Source organism: Equus asinus, chromosome 12 (assembly GCF_041296235.1).
Source record: "Equus asinus isolate D_3611 breed Donkey chromosome 12, EquAss-T2T_v2, whole genome shotgun sequence".
Lineage (NCBI taxonomy): Eukaryota > Metazoa > Chordata > Mammalia > Perissodactyla > Equidae > Equus > Equus asinus.
The window spans coordinates 65,802,322-65,814,526 of record NC_091801.1 but is presented as its reverse complement, the minus strand read 5'-3'; the positions used below and the strand labels follow the sequence as shown (position 1 = coordinate 65,814,526).

At 37.0% G+C, this 12,205-nt stretch overlaps 1 protein-coding gene across 1 annotated transcript in view; it reads right to left on the bottom strand.

Annotated features, from left to right (window-relative positions):
* Positions 1-12,205, bottom strand: part of MTBP (MDM2 binding protein) — an 85,457-nt gene that overhangs the window by 47,282 nt on the left and 25,970 nt on the right. The gene's annotated exons all lie outside the window — the stretch shown is intronic.

The following is a 12,205-nucleotide window of genomic DNA, read 5'->3' as shown; positions in this document are numbered from 1 at the left end:
TAAGCATTTATTTTCACTGTCTCCTGAAATTCCACAAAATGAGAATAAAGAGATTTTAAAAATAGCATAAATGCACAAGGACCAATATCTGAGAGAAGAGACAACCACAACTAAATTTTGAAAGCAGGAAAGTAGATGAACAATTGGTAACAGACGTTGGTCTCTCAACTGCTAAAGCAGCTGAGAAAAACAGTAGAGAAAGCTTAGAAGAAATGTAATTTACACTACGACCCCCAACAAGAGACACTGGGATGGTGGCCCCAGAAGGCATTGGAAGCAAAATGAAGGTGAAATAGGAAAACAGGTTGGAAGTCTGTTTGAGAAGCAGTGTGGCTTCCTGACCCCTCCTTATTCTCTTCAGACAAATGATTGTCCTTTCCCCAGCCCAGAAGACTAGTAGTTCATTCTCTGGAGAAAGCAAAACAAGGTGTCTCTGTCCTGGGAGATATAAGACAGAGCTTAGGGTTGGAGCTGGTTATCACTGGGTTAAAGGAATGCTTGTATATTGCATATTGAGGCCCTTTACCGTTCTTCGCCTACATAACTTCCAGAATTTTGGAAGCCAGATAGCAGAAATTAGCCTTCTTTTGGAAATGTGGTCATTCCTGCAGGTAAGACTAAAAGATCTCACACTGGGGTCACCTAATGTCCCATTGAGATCACCTTAAAATGAAGATCACAGTCAACAAGCTCCACTATGCACGCAAATTTTCCGATCAGCTATCTGGTACTCTCTCCTAAATGTGAGCAGGCAGCCAAACATTAGGGGACCTCAAGGATAGGCTCTGATATGAAAGCTAGATGCCAAAATAAACAAACAAGAAAAGGGCCTTGTAGAAAAACAAAGAATATGCAGTTAAAAGAAATCACAGAAACAAATCAGATCACTAAAATCCTCCAAGAAGAGAAGATATTGCATGCATTAAATAAGAACAGGGAATTATAAGAAAAGAACATTAAATGAGAAACAACTCAAGGAAATTAAAATTAATAAAGCAGAAATACATATTTCAACTAAAAGGTTAGAAGATAAAGTTCAGTGAATCTGTCAGAAAGTAGCATAAAAAGACAAAGAAATGGACAATAGAAGAGGAAGGGAGGGATAGAGACAGACAAACCAAGAGGAACAATACCCAAACAGAAGAAACAAAGGAGAGAACACAAAAAAGTAGAAAGAAGGAAATTACCAGGAAAATAATTAAAAGAACATTTTCCTCAATAAAAGAGACAAGCGTCCAGGCATGCTGAATACAATACAAGAATAAAAATAGTCCCACCAAGGTGCATGATAACGAAAATTCAGAAGACTAGGAACAACAAGTGGATTCCACAAAATTCCAGGGAAAATCTGGGTTTCTTATAAAAATCAAGAATGAGAATGGCACTAGAATTTTAAACAGCACTGAAAGCTGAAAGACCATGGAGCAAGGCCTTCAAAATTCTGCTAGAAAAATGTTGCCCAACCTGGAATGCTATATTAAAGTGAGAGGATAGAATAAAAACATTGGTAGGTATAGAGAGTCACAAAAATTTTCCTCCTACGCACCCTTTCACAGGAAGATTTTAGACAACGTGCTCCACCAAAATGGGGGAGTAAATGAAGAAACAGGAAGATTAAAGGATCCAAGGAACCAATAAAAAACAGCAAAAGATGAAAAGATAGTCTCAGACTCAAAACCTATGGAACAAATCAGAGAATAAAACCAACCAATCTGGATTAGACAGACCTTAAAGATCTGGAAGGGATTTCCTACATATATATGATTGATAGAATACTTACTGTGCTTGAATGTAGCAAAAGGAGTTTCACAACTGGGGGGAGGCTTTATGATTGAATATTAAAAAAAAGAATCATTAACTCTGGGTAAAACAAAATTTTGTACAGGAAAGGAAAATAAGATATGTTACATGGCTCACCTGTGAGTGGTGATTACACAATCATAATAATTAAAACAATGAATATTAATCTAAAATTGCTGTATGATCATCTGGGACGATAGGGAAATGAGAAGAACGTGAGGGTGTGGTGAGGGCAACGGAGTGAAAGAGGATTCATACTTCCCAGTTTGAAAATTTACCACAAAGCTACAGTAACCAAGAGAGCTACAGTAACCAATCAGTATAAGGACAGACATACAGATTAATAAAAACAGAATTAGAGTCCAGAAATATACTCTCACACTTACAGTCAAATGGTTTCCAACAAAAATGCCAAGACGATTCGATGGAGAAAGAATAATCTTTTCAACAAATGGTCTTGGACCAACTGAATATCCATATGCAAAAGAATGAAGTTGGCCCCTTACCCCTCTACCTCACAGTATATACAAAAATTGATCCAAAATGGATCATAGATGTAAACGTAAGAGCTAAGACTTTAAAACTCTTACAAGGAAACAAAGGCATAAATCTTCATGACCTTGGATTAGACAATGGTTTGTTAAATATGAGACCCAAAACACAATCAACAAAAGAAAAAAATAGAAAATTGGATTTCATCAAAATTATGAACACTTGTGCTTCAAAGTACACCATCAAGATAACGAAAAGTCAACCCCCTAGGGACTTTGGGTGCTAATGATATGTCAATGCAGGTTCATCACCTGTAAGAAATGTACCATTCTGGTGTGGGACGTTGATAATGGGGGAGGTTATAGGTGTGTGGGGACATGGGCTATATGGAAACTCTGTACTTTCCACTCAATTTTGCTGTGTACCTAAAACTTAAAAAATAAAGTTAACTATTTTTTTTTTTTAATTATCCATATGACAAGGCTGCTGTGAGGATTAAAGGTGAGACACTGCACAGAGAGTGATTACTTAGATCATTACCTGATGTATTCTAATTGCTTAATAAATGTTACCAATTTTTTTAAAAAGTCAACTCATAGAATAGGGGAAAGTTTTGTAAATCATCTATCTTATAAGGGATTTGTATCTATAATATACATATATAACTTCTACAACTCATAATAAAAAGACAACTCAATTAATAACTGGATAAAGGATCTGGTGATAGACATTCCTCCAAAGATAAATATGAATGGGCAATAAGCACATGGGAAGATGCTCAATATCATTAGCTAACAGGGTTGTGTAATTGAACACAAAGAGATAGTACTTCACATGCCTTGGATGGGTATAATCAAAAATACAGACAATAACAAGTGTTGATGAGGATACAGAGAAACCAGAACTCTCACAGATGGCTGGTGGGAATATAAATGGTACAGCCACTTTAGAAAATAGTTTGGTAATCCCTCAAAAAGTTAAACATATAGTTAACACATGACCCAGCAATTTCACTCCTAGGTTTATATCCAAAATAATCTTAAACATATGTTCACACAAAAACATATACACAAATATTCATAGCAGCATTATTTATAATAGCTGAAAAGTGTCAAGAGCTCAAACGTCCATCAACTGATGTGAGAATAAATAAAATGTGGTATATCCAAATGACGGAATATTATTCAGCAATAAAAAGGGATGAAGTACTGGTACACACTACAACACTGATGAGCCTTGAGAACAGTATGCTGTACGTGAAAGAAGCCAGTCATTAAAGTCTTCATATTGTATGATTACACTTGGATAAAACGTCCAGAACAGGCAAATCTATACAGAGAGAAACAGATTAAGGGCTGCCTAAGGGCTGGGGGAGAGGAGCAGGTGATGGGAACGGGAAGTTACTGCTAATGGGTATGGAGTTGCTTTTGGGGGAGATGAAAATGTCCTAAAATTGACTGTGGTGGTGGCTGCACAATCCATCCTGCAAATAGACTAAAAACCATACAATTTTATACTTTAGATGGCTGAATTGTATGGTATATAAATTATATCTCAATAAAGCTGAGTTTCCACAATTTAAAATTATCTTAGGAATGTAAGGTTCTGCTCACAAAAACAGTTCTTAGCATTTGTGATATATATGTACATAATATAGATGTATACATGTTGGGTATATATATGTGGTGTGTGTGTGTATATATATATATGCTAAGAAAACACCCTACTGTAATTTCATTACAACAGTCTACTTCCCCAATATGAACATACTGTGAGTTAACCCTATTCCCCAAAACAACCATGAAGTTCAAAAGAGAATTTTTGCTGTTAGTTTGCAATGGAGACGTTAATCCTGCTCAAAAATATTAGTCTTAACAAAAAGAATTTAAATAAAAGTTATTAGAAAGGAAAAACATTTGTTGTTACCAGTTGCATTTGAAACTCAGGTGGGCCAAGAGTCACAGTGACCTTAATTCATTGGCCAATTTAGCACTTTGGCAATTCAAGTTCTGTGTGTGTCCTCAACCCATGAGGTCCTCTCCACACTGACTTTAAATGCCATCCCCATTATTAGCACTTCAATCACTAAGGCCTGGAATTACAACCACCTTATTGTCCTCTAAAGAAAAATATTCATTTTAAAGAACTCCCCTAACCATAAGGACTATGCAGTCCTTTAAAAACCTTGTTCCAGATGTGGCAGGTGTTAATTGAAGACTTATTAAATAACTTTTACATAAATACCACAGATAATAACAGATTTACAATTAGCATAGTTATTCAATTCTCATAGTTCTTAAAGAAATACGGGAAAATGATTACAACAGAAAATTTCTCTCTGTTTTCACCTGTTATTTTTATACTATCAACTTATAAGAGATTGATTGGCTTACATGCCCCCTCTCCACCAGAAACAAACATCTATTTTGGATCTACTCTACAGGTAAAATGGGAGAAGCAGAAACTACAAGCGCCCTTTAGTTGTACCAAATTTTACAAATAACATATAAATGATAATGAAGAGACTTATCATTATTAGTTTCATTAGCAAACAAAATTCTAGTACAGTAAAAATCAAGTCATATTTTATATCAATAAGCTTCTCAGTGGTTCTTAAAACCCTGTAACAACCATGACCCCCTTTTTTAAACAGTTCAACAATACAAAAACAAAAGCATGTTAATGCAAAGGGGAAATAATATTCCACATGATACAATGAAAAATATCCCAGCATGATTAGGGGAACAGGATATTCCAGGTAAGTGAATATTCTGACTTATTGACAAGCACTCTATATATTCCTTAAGAAATGACAAAATAATATAGCCAATTATTTTGATAATCATGTTAAAAATGCTAAAAACAAAATAGAATCCAGTCTCCAACGCAGTCCTTTTAGAAGACTACACATTTTCCAACAACGATAATCACTGTTCAAACAATTCTAGACTCAAATTTTGAAATGGTCCTTAGGGTCAGCTGGGGAATCACAAGAAAAATAAAATCAATCTCATTGCTTTATATTCATAAAGCATTTCCAAAAAATGTATTGCCTAGCTTGATCCCCCATCTTATTCATCAGAACAAGCTTTGAACAATTTAGCGGAAAACTCAGCTGCCACTAAGACTGTACCAGAAAATGCCCTGGTTCAATTCTAGAAAGAATCTAAAATTGTTTCAGAAATGACACCTCTACACAGTTGAACATGTGTATGAAGCCTTCTACTGTGAAGATTCCAAAAGTGCAGGATTTATAAGTTCCACCATAACTATGTCAAACAAATAATATTAGGATCATAAACTGTACACATTTCCTTGTTAGAACATAAGTAAAACACACAATTTGAAAGCTACAATGACTAGAGAAGCTACTCAGAAGATATTTCAAGATCTTACTCCTTATCACGAACAACAACGATCTCTTTATTGTTCCACAGACATACAAAGTATTTAAGATGGGACAGAATGACAAAAAGCTACTGCAGTGTTTACAAAGTGTTTACATTCATTACCAACTGTGATTCAAACAAGTTTTTGAGATACACTAGGCAAGTATTATCATCCTGGTTTTCTAGCCAAGGAATTCAAGGCCTCAAATAGTGCTTCTTAATCCTTCTTCTGCCTCAAAGCATCTGAAGGACTCTGGTCAGTACCAGTGGCTCTCGAGCTCAGGGTGAAGGGAGCACACCTAGGGCAGAGGGTCTCTCCCGGATGCACATTTGAAACACTTGGTGCTTTTACAAACTACTGATGCCCCAGTTTCCTCCCCACAGGTTTGGATTTAATTGTTCTCAGGTCGGGCCCAGCTTGACTGACTTCCTTTCTTTCCTTTTTTTAACTGTCAAGGGGATTCTAATGTGAGCTGGTGTGAAGAATCACTGAACTAGGGGGAGAAACAAAATTCTGCATTTAGGTCCAAGGGCCATCAGCTGATTCTTACAAAAGAAGTTTTAATGAGATATAACTTACATAACTATCTACATGTGTATGAAACCGCAGGCCCTGCAGGACCAGTTCAACTGACCCCATTTTATCAACAGAGTAATTAAGAGTTGTCTTTCAGGAACTGAGACCCCTTGTCCAGTTCAGGCTGGTTGAGACCTCCAACCCATCAACTGGGCCTGCACAAATGCTTGATAAGTGACCTTTTGGACATCACCGAGCTCAAAACTCTACCCTCGGATCATGGTAACGCTGCCCTCTTGTGAACATGCGTCCTATGAAGAGCCCTGAAGCTTGACTACACTTGTGCAGATCGTCAATTACCTCACTTCTCCCTACCTCCAGTCATCTATCTCCACACTTCAGATCGACCCACCCTCCATCCCATAAATTGGGCCCCAAATCCTGAATCAGGGAGACAGATCTGACGGCACATGCCCCCTGTCTCCTTGCAGACCAATCTCAAAAAATAAAGCTACATATCTTTTCCCAAAAGCTGATGCCATAATAATTGGTTTTTTATGTGCATTTGGCAAGAGAACCCCAATTTTGTGCAGTAACGTGTACCAACATATATCAAAGTCTAAGTTTGATTACTTTAAGGAAACTATACAATTGTGCATCCATCACTATAATCCAGTTTTGGAAAATTTCCATTATCTCTTTGCAGTCAATCTCCCCTCCTACTCATGCCTCGGGCAACCATTAATCTGCTTTCTGGTCCTTTTGCCTTTTATAGAAATTTCGTATCAATAAAACCATGTAAATAAATAGTCTTTTAAGCCTGACTTTATCAGCTTAGCATATTTAGATACACCCAAAATTTTCATGCCTTTTTACTGTGGAGGAGTATTACAGTGTATGGACAAACAGTTTATTCACCAGTTGATGGATATTCACATAGTTTCCAATTCTCAGCTATTATGAATACTGCTTTTATAAACAGTTGTCTGCGAGAGTTTGTGTGAACATACATTCTCATTTCTCCTGGATAAATACGTAGGAATGGAAATACTGAGTTGTAAAGTTAAGTGTAAGTTGAACTGACAAACTGTTTTCCATTGTATCTGTCCCATTTCACAGCCCATCAACAATGTGTGAGATCCGGGGCTGGCCCAGTGGCGTAACAGTTAAGTTCGCACGCTCCACTTTGGCAGCCCAGGGTTCACTGGTTCAGATCCCGGGCACAGACCTTGGCACCACTTATCAAGCCATGCTGCAGCAGGTGTCCCACATATAAAGTAGAGGAAAATGGGCACAGGTGTTAGCTCAGGGTCAATCTTCCTCAGCAAAAAAGAAGAGGAGTGGTGGCGGATGTTAGCTCAGGGCTAATCTTCCTCAAAAATAAAGAACAAAATGTGCGAAATTTGCAGTTTCTCCACATCCTCAACAGCATTTGATAGTCACTGTTTTAAATAACAGCCATTCTAGTGAGTGTATTACAGAACTGCATTGTGGTTTTAATTTGCCTTTCCCAAAAGACCAATGCTGTTGAGCATCTTTCATCTGTTTTATTAGTTATTTATGTATCTTGAGTGAAATGTCTATTCAAGTCTCTTACCCACTTATTGAGTTGTCTCCTTATTGCTGGGTTGTAAGAATTTTTTGTATATCTGTCAGATATATGATTGGAACTATTTTCTCTTAGTCAGGAGCCTATAAAAAATTTTTCTTATAGTGTTTTTCAAAAAGTGGACATTTTTAATTTTAGTGAATTTGTTTTTTTTTTTAATTTTCAGATTGTCCTTTTGGTGTATGTTTTCTTACAGAGTTTTTGTAGTTTTAGTGCTTACATATAAGCATATGATCCATTTTGAGTTAATTTTTATATAAAAGTTTAAAAAACAGGGGCCGGCCCCGTAGCCGAGTGGTTAAGTTCTCGCACTCCACTGCAGGCGGCCCAATGTTTTGTCGGTTCAAATCCTGGGCGAGGACATGGCACCGCTCATTGAGCCACGTTGAGGCGGCATCCCACATGCCACTACTGAAAGGACCCACAACGAAGAATATACAACTATGTACCGGAGAGCTTTGGGGAGAAAAAGAAAAAAATAAAATCTTTAAAAGTTCAAAAAACATAATTTTTACATACGGATATACAACTCTTCCAGAACTGTGTTAAAGAGACTATCCTCTTCCCATTGGTATCTTTGTCTCTATTCTGTTTCACTGACAAATGTGTATTCTTAGTCCTATAACATACGCTCTTAATTACTGTGGTTTTATAGTTAAGTTGTGAATCAGGTAGTGTAAGTTCTCAAAAGTTCTTCCATTTAAAAATTGTTTTGGCTGTCCTGGGTCCTTTGCAATTTCATATAAATTCAGTATCAGCTTGTCAATTTCTATGAAAAGTCTTCCTGAAATTTTGTTAGAGATCAGATTGAATCTATAGGTCAATTTAGAGAGAAGAGCCATCTTTTCTTTTTTTTTTGAGGAAGATTAGCCCTGAACTAACTGCTGCCAATCCTCCTCTTTTTGCTGAGGAAGACTGGCCCTGAACTACAATCCGTGCCCATCTTCCTCTGCTTTATATGTGGGACACCTACCACAGCATGGCTTTTGCCAAGTGGTGCCATGTCCACGCCCGGGATCTGAATCGGTGAATCCCCGGAGGCCAAGAAGCAGAATGTGTGAACTTAACAGCTGTGCCACTGGGCCAGCCCCAAAAGCCATCTTAATAATACTGAGTTTTCCAATCTATGAACATGGTGTATCTCTCCATTTACTTATATCTTCTTTAATGACACTCAGTAATGTTTTGCGCTTCTTTTGTTAGATATAGTCCTCAGTATTTTATTCATTGATCTCTAGTCTAATTTCCTTCCTTCTACTCAACTTGAATTTATTCTTCTAGCTTCTTGAGGTTCATGTTTAGACTATCAATTTTAGATCTTTCTTCCATTCTAAGATAAACATTTAAGATCTTCTTAGTACTGCTGTAGGGTCTTTCCATAAATTTGATGCTTTGTTTTTGTTTCATTCAGTTAAAACTACTTTGTAATTTCTCCTTTGATTTCTTCTTCGACCTATGGGTTATTTAGAAGTCTGACACTTAATTATATTTAAAGTACTTCTTGGATTTCTTTCTGTTGTTGATTTCTAATTGAATTCCACTGTAATTGGAGAACATACTGTGAACTATTCCTATCCTTTTAAATTTATTGAGCCTCACCGAATGGCCTAACATGGTCTATTGTGAAGAATGTTCCACACGTGCTTGAAGAGAACGAGTATGTTGAGAGATGTGCTCAGTACAAGTCAGTACAGTAAAAGTGGTTGAGTGTTCACCATCAAATTCCTAGCACCCCAAATAACGCCCTGAACACAGCAGGCACACAATAAACATTTGCTGACTGAAAGAATACTTTGTCTCTGCCACTGAAATCTGTTTCAAAATCTTTATCAGAGTCCTTTACCTTTTCTCAAGATGGAAATTATTTATAGATCAGTTATGCTGCATCATTTTAACCTTATTAGTTCCAGCTCACTATTTCAAAACACTTTTATTAAACTGATTTGAGTATGAAGAAGGCAGATCATGCTTCATCAAGTCAAAACATTTCATCAGTCCTTATTAGTCTAGTCCTTTTAAAAATACTATTATTAGAAGAATTATCTGGCAACAAAAAAATAAGACAGATTTTTTTTTTCCAAGAGTACCTTTAAAATCTTTCCTTTCAAAAGAATTACAATTAAAAAAAAAATGAGGCAACAGTAGAACTCTGGATCGTAAAATTATCATGGATGCCTGTAGACAGATGCATTCAGACTTGAGTAAAAATTCTGATTTAACCCTGTGACATCATTAGAGAAGTTCCTTGATTTCTCTGTACCTTAGCTTTTTCATTTGTAACTTAAGGTTAGGCAATGATCAACATCCAATTTTTTGATAATCTCATAAAACTTCTCTGTGACCATATAGTGAGGCAGGCACTTTTCATTATACAACTGGCTTTCGAATACAAGTTTTAAATATAGAAGCCTTTCTTCAGAAATGTAATAGAGTTTAGTTAATTGCATTCATTCATATAGTTCTTTTGTATTTTTCCCAGTATCAAAATACTTTCTGGGTATTTCACTGAAAGTCAGTTTTAAAAATCATTCTCTTGCTACTCTTAATTTAAGCATACTTCAAATGGGGTATTGTTCTTCTATTTTAGGTCAAACTAAATGAAATTGCCGATATTTAACAATTTTTGATATACAAATACAGCAATACCATATGGTTCAAACTAACACGTGTAGTATTTTATTTCATCAAGGGATAATATTCTAAATCTAAGGAACTGATAAAAACTGGGGCATGAATTTTGGTTCAAACTGCATGGACAGTCTTTTTTCACTTTCCCAGAGAGCAGTTATTACTATCTGGAACTTGTTATTTAACAAATATTTTTGAGTACTTATTAGATGCCAGGCACTGTTTCAGGCATTGAGAATAAACCAGTGAATAAAAGTAAAAAATTTCATCTTGTCTCTTCTCACTTCTAGTGAGAAACAGATATACATTGGTATACTAGATAGTGATAAGTACTAATAAACCTGGGAAGATGGATATAACGTCATGAGAAGTGTCTATTCACAATTTAGGTGGGATGGCAAATTAGGTCCTGAGTGAGAACAAGACTTGGGAGTAAAAGCTCCCCCTCAAATCGAGAGACACAGCTATATGGCTATCTGGGGGAGAACCAAACCTGTTAGCTCCACTGTCATGGAAGTTCCCCAAGGAGGACTTTGTTCCGTTTACTGCTGGTCCAGCATGTAGAACAGTGCCTAGTATATTGTAGGTGCCCAACAAAAACTCTGTTGAAAAACTGAATATTTAATGCATATACAAACAAATATGTATAAATGCTTACCTACACACACCCTGAGGTGTTGTTTTTACCAGAAATGGTAGCATAATCACCTTTGCACACCTTGCTTTTTTCACATAACATCTCTTGGGGATTGCTTTCAGTTGCTTGTTACTGAATAGAATATCATAATAAGACTTAGAGTTACTTCTCAATATCTATTTTCTATGTTATGGTATAAATTCCAGGAGAGGAGGAGCCAAGTCTGTCTTGCTCATCACTACTACACAGTAGCTACTCAACCTTCAAAAACATGAATGAGAAGTATGACTGACTGACTGACTAACAAGATCATAACGGAATAAAATCAGGGAATAGTGTTAGGAACCAGTACAAAGTTAGTTTGGAGGACAGGGGCACGCAGGGCAACAGCAGAGAACAGCTGGGCATGATTCAGTCGGTTATAGGGAACAGAGTTTTGATTTAGGAGGCTGATCTGATAGTTGATATCTTACCTGGCATAGCGAGAGAGGCGAGTGGTAGTGGCGTTATGAATGGGATATGAAGTCTTCCTATGTAAGAGCTATTAGCCCCTCCACCATGTGAGGAAACAAGGAGAAGCCTGCAACCCGGAAGGGAGCCCTCATCTGACTCTTCTGGCATCCTGATCTTGGACTTCCCAGACTCCAGAACTGACACATTTAGAAACGTTGGTTATATTACCGAGGCTTTGACTGGAATGTCATATTTGAGAGAAACATACAGGCTCAGATATGATGACAGCTTTTGAGGAATAAGACTTTCTGGAATAAAGCTACTTGGAAATATTGGTCTGGTACCTTGTTTACAGGGATTCCAGCAATCCTACCTGGAATCACTGAGAACTGAACCTGCCTTCTTCCTGAAGCCTTGCAAACTGAAGCCGGAAGACTAGACACAGATGTAAGAGAGACTCACGTCTGCTGCTGTGTAAGCCACACAGAAGGATACCTAAACACCCGATGACATCATCAGAGACACGTGAAACTGCAAAAAATCCTTTGACTCTGACAGCTAAGAATCTTTTTGACTGGCTGCTGCCTGGGCTCAGAAACTGGTTTATGATTTGCTCCCACCATTAACCTTATTTTCTTTTTTGTCTCTCTAGAAATACTTCTTATTAAATAACTGGTTAC